We start from the raw sequence: 18,096 nt of genomic DNA, 5'->3' as shown, positions 1-18,096 counted from the left end.
GAAGTTGGGGTTGGTATTTCTGCCTCTTGATCTCCAGTTCCAGCTCCCTAAGCCAAATCATAATTAGGATGCCCTCCTTGGGCGGGTCGGGATCATTGGGATCTACGCGTGACTAATACTCTGAGCCTCCAGCCTCCGCTATCATAGGCGTCTGGGTCAGGCAAGGTGCAACACCTGAGAGATCACCTGGCTTTGGCAGGATTCCTTGCGTGACTAACTAGTCTTGCATAACTTGCTTAATAACCCGCTTGGAGGCATCAGCAGGAATCATGATGCTGAGAAAGCCTGCAATGGCTGCCAAGTCAGTCTTCCAGCAGCAATCACACTGCTCCTGTGGGGGGGCACAGGGTAGACTCAAGGAGGTTGAACTGAGCCATACCAAACCTAATAATACTAATACTAGCCACCCCCCACAAAAAAATCCATCAGACAAACTTCAGGAGAAAAAAAGAAAGAGACAAATACCAAGGGGACACGCAAAAAACAAACAGATGAGCCCCCAATATCTCTTACAAGCTCTAGTCTAGGGTTGGAACATAACAGAATAGAAGAGAAAAGCAGATGGGGAAAAGGAAGAAACAGGAAAAGTAAATAAGATTCAAATAAAAACATACTTGCAAAGACAAAGTGGCAGTCACTCCCTACAGACTGATACAATCACGCATGCAAAACATGTACACAAACCAAGTGACAGTGTCTGAGGGGGCAAGCAAAGACACAAACCAGAAATGGGCAGAAAAATCAAAAGCCAGAATGACAACACAGAGATCAGCAGATACCAAGGACTAGATGAGAATCAAAAACCAGAATCAAACCAAAGTCATACACCGTAACACGAGCAAGAGCAAGAGCCAACAAAACAGAGCACAGCAGAGCAAAGAGCTTCCATCATGGGTATCCGCTGTCCTTTTCAACTTTGGAGATGAGGAGCAGTATGGCATGGCGGATGTGGGTGGAGTTGTGGAGGCGGAGCAAACAATGGCAGGTGAATGTCATGGGGACTGGAAACGAAACTCACAGCTTGTAACAACTTAAGATACATAGGTGTCACTGTACTTCTACTACTACTAAAAATAATGATTACTATTATTATTATTATTATTTTAGTAGTAAAAGTAGGGGAGGAAGTGACATAATATCCTTAGTTTACTGTGATTTTCAAGTGAGCACAACATTGGAACAATGAAAGGTTACTCATGGTTAACAGTCAATTATTACGCAATGCTAATTAGAGCCAGAATTGTCATTTCTCTTCTCCAGAGCTGGAGATTTAACTCGGCTGCCACTCAGTGTCCATTTCCATGTTATGTCTGCATGGTCTTCTTTAGGTGACCGGATTTTCAAAGTGCACTGACATGCTGGTCAAGTAAAAAACAAGTCTCTAATATTACCTCTGTCCATCTTTTGTTGGACAGGCCTACCTATCAGGGCATAGTCTGGCTTGATGCTATGACCCACCCGAGCCTTGCTGTGAATAGGTGTTCAGTAAAAATAGGTTACTATTATTATCCTTCTTGTCCATATTTGCATATGCACAGTGCTTAACTTATCCGAGATGGGGCTTCTGATCTTGGATGATTAATATGTGCTGGAGCTCAGCTCTAGTACCTCTGGCTCAGAGCGGCCTGCGATCCGACACCTCAATGAAATAAAACTCTGAGAAGACACTACTTAATAAGTAATATTTTTATTTATTTTTTTGCCAAAGCAACAAAACCATCGGAACCCAACCAGTGTTTGTGGATGCTAATGTGAATGAGAAAGAACCACAAAAAGGAGCAGCGTTTATAGATGCTAATGCTAATTAGAAGGACCACATAAAGGACCAGTGTTTATGGATGCTAATGCTAATGAGAAGAACCTCAAAACTAAGCAGTGTTTGTGAATGCTAATGCTAATGAGAAGGATCGCAAAAAGGAGCAGCGTTTATAGATGCTAATGCTAATGAGAAGAATCGCAAAAAGGATCAGTGTTTATGGAAGCTAATGCTAATGAGAAGAACCTCAAAACTAAGCAGTGTTTGTGAATGCTAATGCTAATGAGAAGGATCGCAAAAAGGAGCAGCGTTTATAGATGCTAATGCTAATGAGAAGGACCACATAAAAGATCAGTGTTTATGGATGCTAATGCTAATGAAAAAGATCGCACAAATGAGCAAGAAAAGTGCAATGCAGATGAAATGTGTCAGGCTCGCGTCCCGGCAAGCAGGAGCAGGTAGACGGAATATTAAGAAAATGAGGGTTTATTGTGGGGAACCAGGAAGACAGAGAACAACGACCAACTAACATTAATGACAGATCTGGGGAAAACGGACTCGGACGCGGACTGCTGTAAATACACAGAACACGGCAGACTGATGGAAAACAGCTGGGCGCAATCGGGGAAGCACACGTGGGCGATCAGGGGGCGTGGCACACACGAGGGCTGGACGCGCAGGTCATGAGAAAATGTTTGATGTAACTAACAGGTGTCGATAGAAAGTATTACATTGTTACATGTTTAAGTAATTAATAGTGCGTTATTGTTGTTAGCGAATGATTTGTGTGCATGTCATTGTGTGTCTTTATGAGCTCCAGCACCACAGATGTTACAAATTAAACACGTACTGCATATGACTATTACTTAGGTCAACCCTGCACAAAGAAAATTCAGTGTCCTAGACTCCTGATCAAGTTTGGCTCAGACTGGCCTTTCATTCTGGAAACAAGGAGCAGAAATAAGACTGCAAAAGTAATCTGTTTTAAGTAAGAACAGAAAAACCTCTACAGACCCAATCCAGTTCAACTCACTAATAATCAAATAATCTTGGCAACTTTCATTTTTAGTGGTTAGGGAGTAAACAATAACATTCAAAGAAATCCTCATAGGAGAACCTGTTAAAGAGAAAGATTCAGTTGCGGATAACAGTGGGGAAAAAAGTAAACTTTAGAGATAAAGAACAAAACAGCATGGTGTTAACAGAGAAAGCGAGCCTGCGGTGTTGGGAAGTAGGCACTCCCTCTCCTGCAAACAGAGTGCTGAGCATGCGAGCCTGAGAACAGACAGAAGGCCACAATAAAGGCCGATGATAAAGGCCCAGCTAACGTCATTAAACAAGGTACTTATTACATGTCTGTTCTGAATGCAAATACATTATATGATATCCTACATTAAATTTTCTTGTCCTTTAAAAATGGGAAAAACACTAGCTTCTCTTAGCGACACATTGCAAGATACTGCCATCCTCAACAGGAGTTTGGATAGATGGATGGATGGATGGATGGATGGATGGATGGATAAATGCTGCTAGATGGCACAAAAAATGCTGAGAGAGAAAACAATCGATATCTGCAATATTTGTAATAGGCACGTTTATTTTTTCTGCTACACAAATCTTACAAAAAATTCTGAGCTTAGTCTAAATTACTATGAATAAAAACCAAACTAACATATTAACTATGATACCATGAGGATAAAGCTTAGGATTTCCCAAAACCTAGAAAACCGAGATAAAACTGTGCTTTTTATAGAAGTCCTTGTCACCCAAATAATCCTGGCAATTTTCAGAACAGATACAACTTGGAAACAGATGTGGATTTTGATTACTGTTAGCATGATTCTTTCCAGACCGTGTCTTTTAGCAGTGTTAGGCACAAATAAATCCAAAGATTGATTTCATGGTTTTATAGCTCATATAATCTCAGAAAGCATGGATAGGCTTATTTAACGTTTAGATCTACAGCTTTCAAGACCATGTGATCTGCCTGCGTTCTTTGCCTTTTTCTCCTCAACGCAAGGGCGGCCCTGGGTGTTCTGGCACCCTAGGCAAAATTCTGCTGAGATTCCCCCCCCCCCAGAGCAGAAGAAAACAAATATTGTTAGTTTATTAAGAATGCTTCAGTGGCACAGGAATTCTGGCTGCTAACTAGCTAGCGCACATATGTTTCACAAGAGAAACGAAATACTAAAATTAGTGTAAATAACTATAATATTACAAAATGCAATCCAGAGGTATTTCTTCTGTTTTTTTTCACTTGCTCTTTCGTGCCTCCTGATCAAATGACATCCTTTAACTTCTGAGTTTATTGGTTATTAGACATAAACATCTGACAGCAGACTGATACATGAATTCACAGACAGCATCGATCCATCCATCCATTTCCTGAAACCACTTGTCCTATTCAGGGTCTCAGGGGGTCTGGAGCCTATCCTGGAGGCTAAGGGTGCCGGGCAGGGAACAACCCAGGATGGGGCGCCAACCCATCGCAGGACACACTCACACACCATTCAGACACACATGCACGCCTATGGTGGAAACTGGAGCAATTCCTGCAGCAGTTTGCCACTAATGATTGATGACCATCTACCTTTAATCAGAATTAAGTGAACTGAGATAATGCAAGGCGCAAATGTTCTGAAAACAAAAGAAAGTAGATGGAGGTGACCAACCATCCTCCCCCTCCCCCCCCCCCTCCCCCCCCCCCACCTCCCCCCCCCCTCCCCCCCCCCCCACCTCCATGTGCATGCATGCGAAACAAAATAAATGAAATACCCACAGTAATCAGAGAAATCTAAGACACACAATCTGTTTCACTGTTTGCTTGAGAATAAAGTTTTATTTTCAGTATGTCTACTCTACCCACCCGACAACCTGCCACTATAAAAAAAATCTATCAAATACAACGTCACCAAAAGGCCCAGAATATTCTTTGAGGTTAAAAATCAGAATCTGCATGCATTAAACACAGATTGTGACGTCTAGCTTAAGCATGCTGACCTCCGCATCCAGGCTGGCACAGCAACAACAGCGAAGGCATGAAAGGAGATCACGATTCATTAAGCACAGCTTATGACATCTGAGTTAAGCAAGCTGACCTTCGTTTCCAGACTTGCAACAGTGTAGCCTTGAAAGGAGAAGCTGCACAGAGATCATGATGCATTAGACACAGTTTATAACATCTTAGTTAAGCGTGCAGACTTTCCTGTCCAGGCTGACGTGGCAACAACAGCGAAGCTGTGAAAGCAGATCATGATTCATTAAGCACAGCCTATGGCATCTGAGTTAGACAAGCTGACCTTCATTTCGACACTGGCAAAAACAGTGAAGTCATACACAGGAATCTTCATGTCAAAATCCAGTTATAACATCACTAAAATATATTTAAGGATGAAAACACAGAGAGACATAGTTAATATGAAAATATCTGTCACAGAGAGTCTTTGAAATAGAGCAAAGAGTGATCATAAATGAAATCAAACATTTAAATGATCTGGAAGGCATTATTTTACTTAAAGTCCAGGTACATTTCCCATTCTCACTTAATTCCTTTCTGCTCTCGAGTCTTATCATTCCTTATTTCATTGACTCTCTGTCATGGCTACTATTCATACTAGTCTTTTGATCTTTTCTGCTTTGCCAGCTCTGCTATCATGATATAATCAATCTGCCACCATGCTATCTTAACTGTTGCACTAAGCATTTTCTACGCAGCACTTCAAATTAATTAAGTATATGTTGTGTCGAATGTCACCAGCCATAGTGACGATTCATTGTTGCATAAAAACCAATGTACTTTATACAAAATATTTTACATATTATTGTTAATCAAAGTGGACTGCTGGTAAACATAAAGATGATATCCCATAAACACATCTTCTGTCCAGGTGGCATGTTGATTATTGTGATGACAGTGTATTCTTTTTTCATAATTATGTCTGATCAGCTGAAACAGGGGCGGCATGGTGGCACAGTGGTTAGCACTGTAGCCTCACACCTCTGGGGCCAGGGTTTGAGTTACATCAAACATTTCTGATATGGCTCTGTGCGTGAAGTCTGCATGTTCTGCATGGTCGTCATGGAATTTCCACGGGTACTCCAGTTTACCTCCCCACGGTCAACAAACATGTGCCCTGTCCTGAGTTGTTCCCTGCCTTATGCCTGTAGCCTCTGAGATAGGCTGCAGACCCCCTGCAACTCTGAACAGGACAAATGGATACAGAAGATGGATGGATGATCAGCTGAAACAAAGAATCTTGATACAAAAACCTGAAATAAGAATTTCGAAATTTCGTTGCGTCTCCTTCTCACAATAACAGCAGCATCAGATGTATGTTATTTATGTTATTGTAACGTGATCCGTTTTCTGATGCCACTACAGTTTTTGATTTATTTATATAGGTTTAAAATATTAAAAGGGGAAGCAGTAAACTCACCAGTATAGCAGCACTAACCTACCAGTACTTATAGCATTACCCGTCCAGCTGGCCCCTTCATATGCTATGGGTCTACACGCTCCAAAAACCCCTCGCTTGGAGACGGCACTTCAGCTCCTACATTCACTGCGTTAGCAATGCTACCCAGGGTGACAGTACAGCACCTGGAGCTGTCCAATTCTCCCCCTACTTCAGCTCGTCGACTTATTAACAGCAGCAATGAAAGGCAGGAGCAGACCCAGGGAGGCAGCGGGTGTAGAAATGGAATCTAAGAAAGTGCAGTGCAGCTCTCAGCTGGGGAACACTGGTCCTGGAGACCCCAGGCAGCTTCTTTCAGACATCCACTTAAGCCAGCTGGCTAATCTGGTTGGGCTCGAATGCCACGCAGTGTTTCTGTTTCACTTTTCTAGCCCAGTTGCACTTTTTTACAGTGAACTATCAGTTTCTTAGTTTGTTGATGTTCCACATCGCAGCATCTTACAATGCAGGAGATGCAGCCTGAATGGCAAGAAAATGAAACAGTGTTTTCCACCTTGTAGGGAGAAGAACAAGACAGTAGATAGCGAAGAGTGTAGTGAAAGAACCAATCACAGTTTTTTTAGTAAACAGACTCTTTCTGCTTATTCATTGCTTAGTATTTCTGTCTATGTTAATATGTGTTTGTGGGCAACACTGTGGTTCAAATCCTGCCCCCACTATGTGCATGTGGAGCTCTTCTCATGCATGGATGGCTATTCCACCCCCCCACCCCCCATTAACCTGATGCAGTCAGGTTAATTAGTGTCTCTTAGCTGTTATGTCACAGCCAGGACTCCAGGTGCTCAGTTAATACACATTTATTGACTTCCATAACGGCAAACAAGGCATCCCAAAGCAGGCCGTCCATCTACACTGTTAGGTTTCTCCCTGATGGTTCCATTTCAGGAAAGAGGTGACCATGGGGCGTAAATCTGCAGATTGGATGGACGGAATAAGACAAGAAGCAGACTCAAGCCAGGGGGAAAGGGAGGAAAGAGAAACCAGAAGAAGAACTGTTCATGGGACGTGCTGAAATACAAAAACAAGACAATAACAATAAACCTATAAGAAGACCAGAAGATCAGTGGCATGGCTCTCCAGCTGTGGAATTCCGGCTATCCAAGGTCAAGAAACCTGAGACAAAATGCTGGCCAACCCAGAATTGCAACCCCAATACACCGAACGGCAGGGCAGGTGACAAGATGCCCGCGACCCTGACCATAACCCAGACATAACACACCAACAGATGCGGTGAACCATACACTTACAGAGTGGCAGGGAGACTGAGCCCCAAGGAACGTTCACTCCTCAGTCAAAATGAGATTTGGAGCCAGATGCTTCCAGTTCCAAGCGAAGTTGGGCAGTTAAACACAGTGCAGGTTTAACATTAAGCATGTGTGACTATATCCAGTGCAGGACTCGCACCCCATCCATCCATCTGTAGCCTTGAATAGGCTTAAGGTCACCCTGCAACTCTTTGTACTGAGAATAAATAAGTGTATGGCCAATGTTCTATTCTGGTGGAATTTCCAAAAAGAAAAAAAAGGATTTTGAATGTAAAATGCATGCCAAGGCATTATTATAAAAATGCTAAAATACTGTTGGTGCTTATTTTCTTGTGATTCTTTTCAATTCCCCATTTGGTTCTGGAAATTAGAGTCAAAATGCAAGTAAAAGGGATCCCGTAGAGCAAATCATTTACAACATTCTCATACTGAGCTGTTCAACAACATGTCTTGCAGTTCATTGAAACGATCAGTGGAATGTATTAAATATACCATCAACTGTGTAATGGAAATCAGAGGTTTCTGGTTATACGATATTAACTTAGCCCAGGGCTGTGAAAAGGAAAATCCAGCTAAAAAGATCCAGCCATGGTGATAAAATATTATCATAAAAAAGAAAAATATCAGATAACTTAATAAAGTAGGTGATAACTTTTTTTCTTCATATGATTAGGTTTCTGATTTGTAATTCTAAACAATTCTAAACAAAACAAATCAGAATATATTCACATTTCCACTGCATATGCAGTGGGATGGAGGTGTATACATTTATTTGTCTGATAAATGGATAATTTGTCATAATCTATAGTTGTTATTTATGCTCAATAACTGACCAAAAATCAGACTAAGTAGCCAAAAGATTTTATATTCATTTAAATCCATTTGATCGCATGAAATTCTCATAATTATTTAATAATTGATAGGAAATCCAATTAGTAGTCTTCCATAGATCAAGCTGGGATGTTTTCAATGGAACATTTCCCAAATTCCATAGTCATCCAGACTCTAACATAACAGAATATTCCCAAAATAGAAACACTATAATTAAACCACAGTTCAAATTCATACGTTTTACCAGGGGCCCTTGTCTTAGTAATTTGATTTCTATAATGCTATTAAAATCAAAGTCAAAACTCCTTCATCAGGTTATGGTTATTATTAATGTCCATTCATTAGAAAATAAAGCTGTTCTGGTTAATGGCGTAATACTAAGCAGTAGATATAAGTAACTTGACTTAAAATCTAAGATTGAATACTTTTTACAACAAATTGTCCCTAAACGGTTCTTCCTTTTGCAAAAACAAACAAGCAGCTCAGGACAATGAAGAGTTATCGGAAAAAGAGACACAAAGAGGTACAAATTTGTGATATGCGTAAAATATAATAATGTACATGATCTGAGACACATGCATACAAATATAAACTAATCGAAAGTACCACTTCTGGAGACTGTTAAAAATGACTCTGTCATACATCTCTTTCTTTCCAATATTCTATTACTAATTATTATATTAATGATAATAGCACAGGAGAAGACAAAATTTGGCATTGAGAGTTCCTCTGGGTTTTTAAACAAAATTAATATCACACACCTTAAGGTTGTTCAGGTGATTACCATTGAGTAAGTATAGATAATAACGAAATATTGTAAGTAAAACTATACTACGGTTCCCAGGCACCTAGAGTAAACATCACCTGAATGTACTTGGGAGCAGCTATGGTTTGTTCAGCTGCAGATCTGGTTGGCCTGCTGAACACCAGAAGTTGATCTAACAGATGGCTGGCCCAGTTCGTGTGGCATCTCTCCTAATCTTGTTCTTTCTGACTCTTGTAAGGTCACCATGGTTAGGTGGGCAGCCAGTTGGCCCAATGCTCAGAGTTTCTCCTCTGTCCTTCTTATGTTGACTTATAGAGGGAATGCACACAATGTCACAATAGGCAGAAGTCACTGTGGTCAGACCCTCCGAGTGGCAAAACGACGCAGTGTTAGCATTCAGCTAATGCCGTGAAAACACATCTAAAATGGGAAAGAGCTGTTGTGCAATTGATTGTACAGCAATTTAGCAAGAAATCTTTTTACAGATTGGCAAAAAGTAAAAAAAAAGACAAAAGGATCGCTGCAATTCTCAGAAATAAGTGGAATCCAGGCTCCAAAATGTAGATTTGTGGTTGTCATTTCGTGTCAGTTACGTTGGATCTTTGGGTAAAATATACTACAAGTCATATCTTGTAGTAACTACTCAGAAATTAAATTTGTAGTATCAATAATTTATATTCAGTGTAACTGTAAAGTTTTTCAAAATAAAAACATCCTTTAGTACGAGCCTTGTGTTCTACAAACAACGCGGGGGATGGTTAGATAGTGATATCTATCCAAGACCAACCCAGTTGTCATTTTAAAGGGCTCTTACACAAAAATAGTTTACACAGATTGCCAGACAACTTTAAACGCTTCTACAAAATATGTTGTCGGGAAACCTGATTCCTCGCCACAAATCAATGTCCATAGTCCACTGGTACTTTGGTAAGTTGTACAGATCACTATTTAGTCAAACTGCCTTTATTTTAAGCAGATAATCATCTGTTTCACAGTTTCCCATGTTGCAGCATGTTTTGCCACTTAGTGTCCTGCTCCGTTTGTCCTGCCCTCTCATCGACCACGCCCCCGCGTTAACCCCGTGTTCACCAGCTGTTTCCGGTTGCTGTTGTTGGTTCAGTGTATTTTAGTCCACATCTGAGTACGTTTCCCTAGTGTTGTGTAACGTTATGTGTGTTCTCCTGCTAATTAAAACCATTTTTTTTGTATCCACAGCTCCCTTTCCCTGCCTCCCTGTGCTACTCCGTGACACTTAGTCCATCTGAGGGGGCATGTTCCAGCGGGAAAGGGACATCACTACATACCCTTTATAATTTTTTACACTAATATTGTAATATGTAATATTAATTGATGTTATATTGGTATATTCTTTGTGAAGCACGTTGATCCAAACATTCTTTTATTAAATTGAAAAAATAATTACCAAAGCCTCCACAAAAATGGCTGAAAAAATAGCAAGGTAGCAATTTGTGGTTTATGTGGGCAGATATTTATGCTCATAATCAGATCTCTTTTTATCGCCAGACTGGAAAGGGATATGGCAGACCTCTGTCATTGTCCAACCGAGTTTCGGGCTTAGAGAGTGCATGACGCAGTACCAGCTTACAATACCAATTAAACAACCACATCATCTAAAAATCTTTTATTAGCTATAAAATCAGCAAAACATTGAGAGCACTAAGCTATTCATAAACCACAGAAGCCTAGAAAATGTGAAAAAAACACAATAAGGTATATTTGCCATATTCCGTAGCAGAGCACATCATTAATAAAATGATTCACATAGCTCAAAATATTCTGATACTTTTTTTTGTGCCATTCAATATTTTTTTCATGTAAATTTACCGTTTTTCTGTAGCCTTTTTTGCCAGTTTTGGTAGATTTTGCATAAGCAGGGTGATTAATACACTTCAGAGGTGGCACATCCCATTGAATATATTTGCATAAATTTGCTTCACATTTGCACATCTAAACTGTACTGCTTAGTCCGATGCCATTTCTGGAGCCTATTTCCCAACATAATTCCATAACTATGATTGCCTCATGTGGCAAAGTAGACCTGGGTGCTTTTTATTGTTTTTTTTTTCTAACAGCAATTTGAAACCAGGGGTCACAGGGACTCATTGGTTGGACTTCTGGTCTCATGGCACAAGGGTTGCGGGTTCAATTTCTGCTTCCAGCTCTGTGTGTGTGTGTGTGTGTGTGTGTGTGTGTGTGTGTATGGCCTGCATTTTTGCTCACACTTTACAGGCTTCTTCCTGGCAAAAAATACACTGCTAAGTAAAAACATTCCTCTAAATTGTCCAAAATGTGTCATTATGTGCCTGTATTGGACAAGCAAAATATGAATACAGTTTACATTGTAAATGCTGCAGCTGCAACATGCTTGAACAGATTCTTCACTGAAGGAATTATAAGCCTACCTATTGTTACATACTTCAGTTATTTAGTTATCTATATCAGCGCTGAATTAACTGGGGTCTCTAGCAACATGTTTGTAATCCATATGAGCATCAGTCTGATACCGTAGTTCCTCCAAGTGAAACATGCACGGAAAATGTGAAGAATTGTTCACTGATGCTTCAGAGTGTCAGAAAATACCCGACACTTTCTCATGTGTTGCAATACTGAACTCATATCTCCTTCGTAATTGGAAGGCTCACAGGGTATCATGTACTTAGCATTGTCTGAAAGGGAGAAAAAAGAATAGAAAAATAAGGGAGAAAAACGATGAACCTCATCAGGAACAGTAATTTGTAAGGCTCTTACCATCACAATTTGTAACTGTCATTTACACTAAAACAGATGTCTCTTATGATCCTGATGGGCAATTAGCATTGTGTGCGAATGTTTTTATCATAATATGAGCCTAATTATTTCTAATCAAAACCAAGGGAGTACTTCTCTACTCTACGTGGGCACTTGCCATTTTCAAGACATCTGCTTGGATTAAGTCCCCTGACACGAGCTCATTGTGCATATGAACACCCATTAGAAGGACTGTGAAGCTGATGTACAGAAAGATAAATTTCAACTCTTAGAGAGGAGCACAATTAAATCCTGCTAGATTAATGTAGATCCACAAATATTAAGTATATTAAAACAAGTTAATGTATTTTTTAATAATTTGGAAGGTCTTTGCAGCAGGCACTGTGCTTTTCTCAAAAATTGACCTTTAAGGCTTGTAATCAATAGCAAATACCTAAAAGACAACGCACAAAGCATAATCTATTCAAAGGATTACCCAAAGTGTCAGAAAATTGCAACCCTTTCCATTGAGTGTAGCTTTAAAAGTTCATTGTTCAATACATACATATTCATACAATGCTGATGATATAGATAAATAAAAAACAAAAGAGTGCATTTAAGGGAAAAAAAAAGGATTATTATGCTGGATTAAAATACATACTTCTACCCCTGTCTATCCTCAAATTGGTTATCCTAGTATTGGTTACTTGGAACTTCTGCCAGGTAACACATGGTACAGTGCTAAAATGGGGAAGACCAGCATGGGATGGCAGTCTGTTAGAGGACACATGGCAGGGCCGGTCAGTCCATTAGGTGACATAGGCAGCTGCCTAGGGCACCAGCTTCTGAGAGTTGCTGACTCAGCCAGTTTCCCCTGCAGGTGATGCACACCATCGAAGACAAAGTGAAACTGGCTGGCTCGCACCCCTAGAAGGACTTCGCAGCCACTGCAGAGCCGGCACAGGATACTTCGGCAATGTAGGGCACCAACTTCTGAGGGGCAGACAGCTTGCCAGCCAATTTCACAGTGTCAGACAGGGGGCGCCGTGCTGTCACACTGTGCAGGGAGGGGGATGGTGCCAAGGACCCTGTTAGGTTTGAGACCAAAAAAACATGTTTTTAATTGCAAAAAAAGTGGTGACAAGAAGACAAATATTTCGTACCAAAAGGTGTCAGTGGTTGAATACCATAAAAACAAGGCCAGGCAACAACTAGTTTGGAAAAAAATACTTTACGGCATATTCATTATAAAAGTTAAATTTGAGAAAAAAAATTGACACAGGTAAGTTAACACAATCAAAGCAATAATAGCGTGTTATCATGCTAATGTGTTAGCTTTGATAGCCCTAGTTCTTTAATCTATTTTTACAGTCCTGCATCCTACTTATTGTATTATTATCATATTATTTGTGTCATAATACACATCCCTCACTAGTATAAGCTGCTATAAGATGGATGGATGGATGGATGGATGGATGGATGGATGGATGGATGGATGGATGGATGGATGGATGGATGGAACGTTAACATTTTTACCAAATATAACATTTGTCTTTTATGTCAAAAAGTTAGTTTTGGCTTTCTTTCCGGAACACATCCTTTGGCTTAAGATAAATGGCAATGTCTTTTTGAGAGAGCAGTAGGCTTCTCTTTGTAACATTTTGAAATGAAGGCATGGGCATATGTCTCTGATTATAAGTAACAGTTCAGTCTGGCTGTCATTGCTTCCACTGTAGATGCCCCTTGGTGTATTCTGCTTCGTTTTTCTAAACTAGCTAGTATATTAAGCCTATTTTTAATCATCTGCCAAAAGGATACAGGAAACAATTTTCTCAAAAAATGTGTTCAATACCCATGTTATATGATTGCCTTGACAATTCTGACAAAAGCTGCCCTCACAGAATGTTTTTTATTTGATGAATTTCCTACAACAAAAGCAATAAGAGACATGTTTTATAAAAACAACAAGAAATGGCATTGGTTTCAGAAAGTTACGGAATTTAGAGAAAACAGCAAATACTAATTACAAATATCAATTCTTGCTAAATTAAAGAGGCCTACTTCTTAATTGCCTGTTTATCATTCTGGCAAGTGAGATAATGGTAATGTAGTTAGCTTTAGAGAATTGCTTTAATTTCTTTTAATTGTAAGTATATCTGCAAGAGTCGATTTTTTCCATTGAGCACTTTATATCTACAATAGTTCTGCATAAACAACAATCTATAGCCAGCAGATAAGCATCTGTGTTAAAATGACATATCCTTTTGCATATTGTAATTAGATGGCCTCTAGATCTCTTATAATACAGAGAGAACAACTGGTAAAAATGAGTAATTCAGAGACCCCAGCTAGATTGTAGTTGTATTGTGTATTAATTTCTGGGCTGTGGCAACCACCTGTGTCAATGAAACATTTCTGCTTCAGAACAGGCAACTCAGCTCATGGTGCAGCTCAGCTCAAGACCATAGAGTTCATTAAATGTTTTTGTCTGTGTGTGTGGTCGTGGATATATTACATTGTGGGGACCAAATATCCCTATATAGTTTGACCTTTTAGGGACATTTTTCCAGTCCCCGCAAGGGGAAACTCAATTTTATAAATCTCTGTGACTTTAATCAGAAAACTAAAAATGCCAAAAGTCTTGTATTTTGTTTGGTTACTTACGGGTGAAGTTAGGGCTGGGGTTCATGAAGAGAATGGAGGGAAAACACAGATGCACCTTTAGAGGAAACTGAAACTGCGATAAGGGGAAACAGACCCACACTCATACTAGCCACTCTCAGAACTCACAATGACACCACTGACCGAGTTGTTGAATCTGAGGGCAATGATGGTTTAATGTGAGAGTGACTGACACATTACAAAGGGACAGGGCAACCAGCGACACCTGCTGGTCAAACAGAAACAAGACAGACAACAGGCAGTAGGGGTTTACGACGTCATAGCTGGGATTAGGGTTATGCCCCACAAAGGTATAGATACCTGATCTGTGTGTGTGTATATGTGGGGGGGGTCATATGTATACGACACATGACAAATGTCCCCACAATGTGGTAAAAACCTGTTATTTTTGACATTGTGGGGACCATTTTTTCGGTTCCCGCAAGGGGAAACTGATTTTTAGAAAAATGTGTGAAGGCAAACGAAAAATGCCAAGAGTCTTGTATTTTGTTTTGTTACTTATGGTTAAGGTTAGCACTGGGTAGGGGTAAAGGTTGTCTTTGATGAGATTAGGGTTTTGCCTGTAGACATGACTGGGTGGTCCTCACAAAGAAATGACAAGCGTGTGTGTGTGTGCATGTGTGTGTGTGTTTGTGTGTGTGAGAAACATACCGGTGTTAGCCAGTGGTGTGGGGCAAAACTCTCTACATAACTGTAAAACACTGAAACCTATCTGACAGACTCCAGATTTTCCACCTTCAGTCATGGTAAAATAATCATCATGGAATTTTTCATCCTGTTTTCACCCATTGCTTAATTGCTTAAGTCTCCTGCTTGATCCTTATATTAACTTTCTTAGCTCAAGGGAATTGCTGAATTATTTAAATTATTACAGTAACAGTTATATAGCTATGCAGTTGCAAGTATTTTAGATTACTACACACACATATGGACACACACGCTCCAAAATCTACTTCTACAAATATTAGCTTTCATGTCTCTTTTTGTTAGCATGTAGTTAATCCGCAGCCACATTTGCAAGTTTCGTTTTTTTCTACATTCTCAATGAATCTGTGGAAGTATACTGCAAGCTGAATTATAAATGAAGTTAATTAACCGACCCAAAATAGAAAGTCTTCCAGTGCCATTATCAGGTCAGTTATTATTATTTTAGACTAGTACCGTTCCTCACGGCAATTGGCAGGCAGGATTATTTACTGAAAATGAAGCTTGGAGAATATAAGTCAGTGTAGTTTCAAGCTGTGCAGTCACAACAGGATTCATGCGTCTTACTGAGCAATCAAAAGTATTTGGTAAAAATTAGGAGACTGGAGCTACTTGAAGCCCTTAGGTGGCTTTCTGTCAAACCACCTGGAAAAATACAGCTAAAGTGACATTATTTTTCAACACGTTCAGCAGTTGTTATACACTTTTTTCTAAATTATTATAATTCCCATAGTGACTGCTTTCCCCACAAATCTGCCTTGCATTCATCACAAAGTCTTGATTTCCAGAACAGTTTCCAAAGTGGAGTCAGGCAAACAGATTTGTCCATTATGCACAGATGTTTTTGTGTTTGTTGATGTTTAACTACACAAGTAACCATTTCCGTTAAGAGGCAAAACAAGCATTCCAGTTCCAGAAAAGCATTTTAATAAATGTCTTTTAAAATTAAATAGGTAAGATAATGGCTGTAGTGAGCTAAGGGTAATGATTTTATTTGAGTTTACTGTGTACATGTTAGGGGAACACAGTGAAACTAAATGAGACAAATCAAATAATAAAAAAGAACGGTAATAATACAAGATATTACAAAAACAAAGTATAGGGAAAACTCCTAAATGGACCTGAATAGCTCGTGTTGGTTTTAACACTGATGGGGACCATATCAGCTCAGAACTACCACCCCCCCCCCAAACACACACACACAGTAGTCCCAATATAATTGCATCATGGGTGTAGATTTAGGTATGGATGGTAGGGCTATACCCAAACCATCAGTCAGGGGACAGGCTCTGACTGTTGTCTGTGGATATGTACCAGTTCAGAATAACCGGCCTTCTTGGAGACCTAGGAGGGAGTTCTGGAAGGCAATCCTTCTGGGGACTCCATTGTTCACGTAGGTAATGACAGTGAAACCTGGAAGGGTGTGATTCAGAGGAATGCCATGCCCAGCCGGAAACTGAGTGGTGATCAGTTTTTGGACTTCTGTGCTAACCACAGTTTGTCTGTAATGAACACCACGTTTGAACAAAAGGGTGTCTGTAGGTACACGTGGCAGAAATGGACCCTAGACTGCAAATTGATGATCAATTTTGTAATTGCATCATCGGATCTGCGTCTGCAACTTTTTGACACTCAGGTGAAGAGAGGAGCTGAGCTGTCAACTGATCACCACCTGGTGGTGAGTTAGATCTGATGGCGGGGGAAGACGCCGGATAGACCTGGTAGACCCAAATGCATAGTGAGGGTGTGCTGGGAGCATCTGGCGAAGACCCTAGATGTGATCTTTAACTCACAAATCCAACAGAACTTGTCTTGTGTCCCAAGGGAGTAAGGGGGCATGGAGTCTGGATGGGCGACGTTCTTGGACTCCATCGCTGTGGCGGCAGTGAGGAGCAGTGGCTGTATGGTTGTTGGTGCCTTTTGCAGCGGAAATACCTAAACCAGATGGTGGATACCAGTGGTAAGGGAGTTGCTGGACTGAAGAAGGATGCCCTCCAAGCTTGGTTGACTTGTGGGACTGCTGACAAGTACCGGCAGTCTAAGTGCAAAGGGACTTTGGCAGTTGCTGAAGCAAAAAACTCAGGTGTGGGAGGAATGTGGTGAGGCTATGGAGAAGGACTTTCAGTCAGCCTCAAAAAGATTCTGGCAAACTGTCAAGCAACTCAGGAGGGAGAAGCAGGTCTTTACCCATGCAGTTTAGCGCTGGATGGAGTGTTGTTGACTTTAAATGGGGATATAGTCAGGTGATGGAAAGAATATTTTGAGGACTTCTTGAATCCTAATGATTTGCCTTCCTTGGCGAAAGTACAGCTGGATGATGCAGAGATGGATTTGCCCATCTCTAGGGCTGAGGTCACTGAAGTCAAAAAACTCTTTGGTGGTAAGGTGCCTGGGGGTGGATGAGATTCACCCTGAGTTCACAAAAGCTCTTTATGTTGCTGATGCTTGATGACACACCTTTTCAACATTGCGTGGACATTGAGGACAGTGACTTTAGATTGCCAGACTGGGGTGCTGGTCCCAATCTTTAATAATGCAGAGCAGAAAATGTGTTACAACTATGGGGCCAGTCAGTTTAACTAGCTTTACAGAAAAAATAATGGAAGCTATAATCCAAGTGAAAATGGTAGATTACCTGGATGCAAATAACATTCTGAGGGATAGCCAACATGGATTTAGGAGGGGTAGATCCTGTGTAATGAATTTACTTGAGTACTTTGAGGAAGCTACAAGACAAATTGATCACAAAAAGGCCTACGATGTGATCTAGCCTTTGATGTTGCCCCCCACAAACGACTCCTGCTTAAGCTCAAAGCTGCAGGGATTTTAGGAGCTGTAGCAGCTTGGATCGAAAACTGGTTAACTGAC

Source organism: Brienomyrus brachyistius, chromosome 7 (genome assembly GCF_023856365.1).
Source record: "Brienomyrus brachyistius isolate T26 chromosome 7, BBRACH_0.4, whole genome shotgun sequence".
Lineage (NCBI taxonomy): Eukaryota > Metazoa > Chordata > Actinopteri > Osteoglossiformes > Mormyridae > Brienomyrus > Brienomyrus brachyistius.
Note: the sequence above shows the minus strand (reverse complement) of the source record.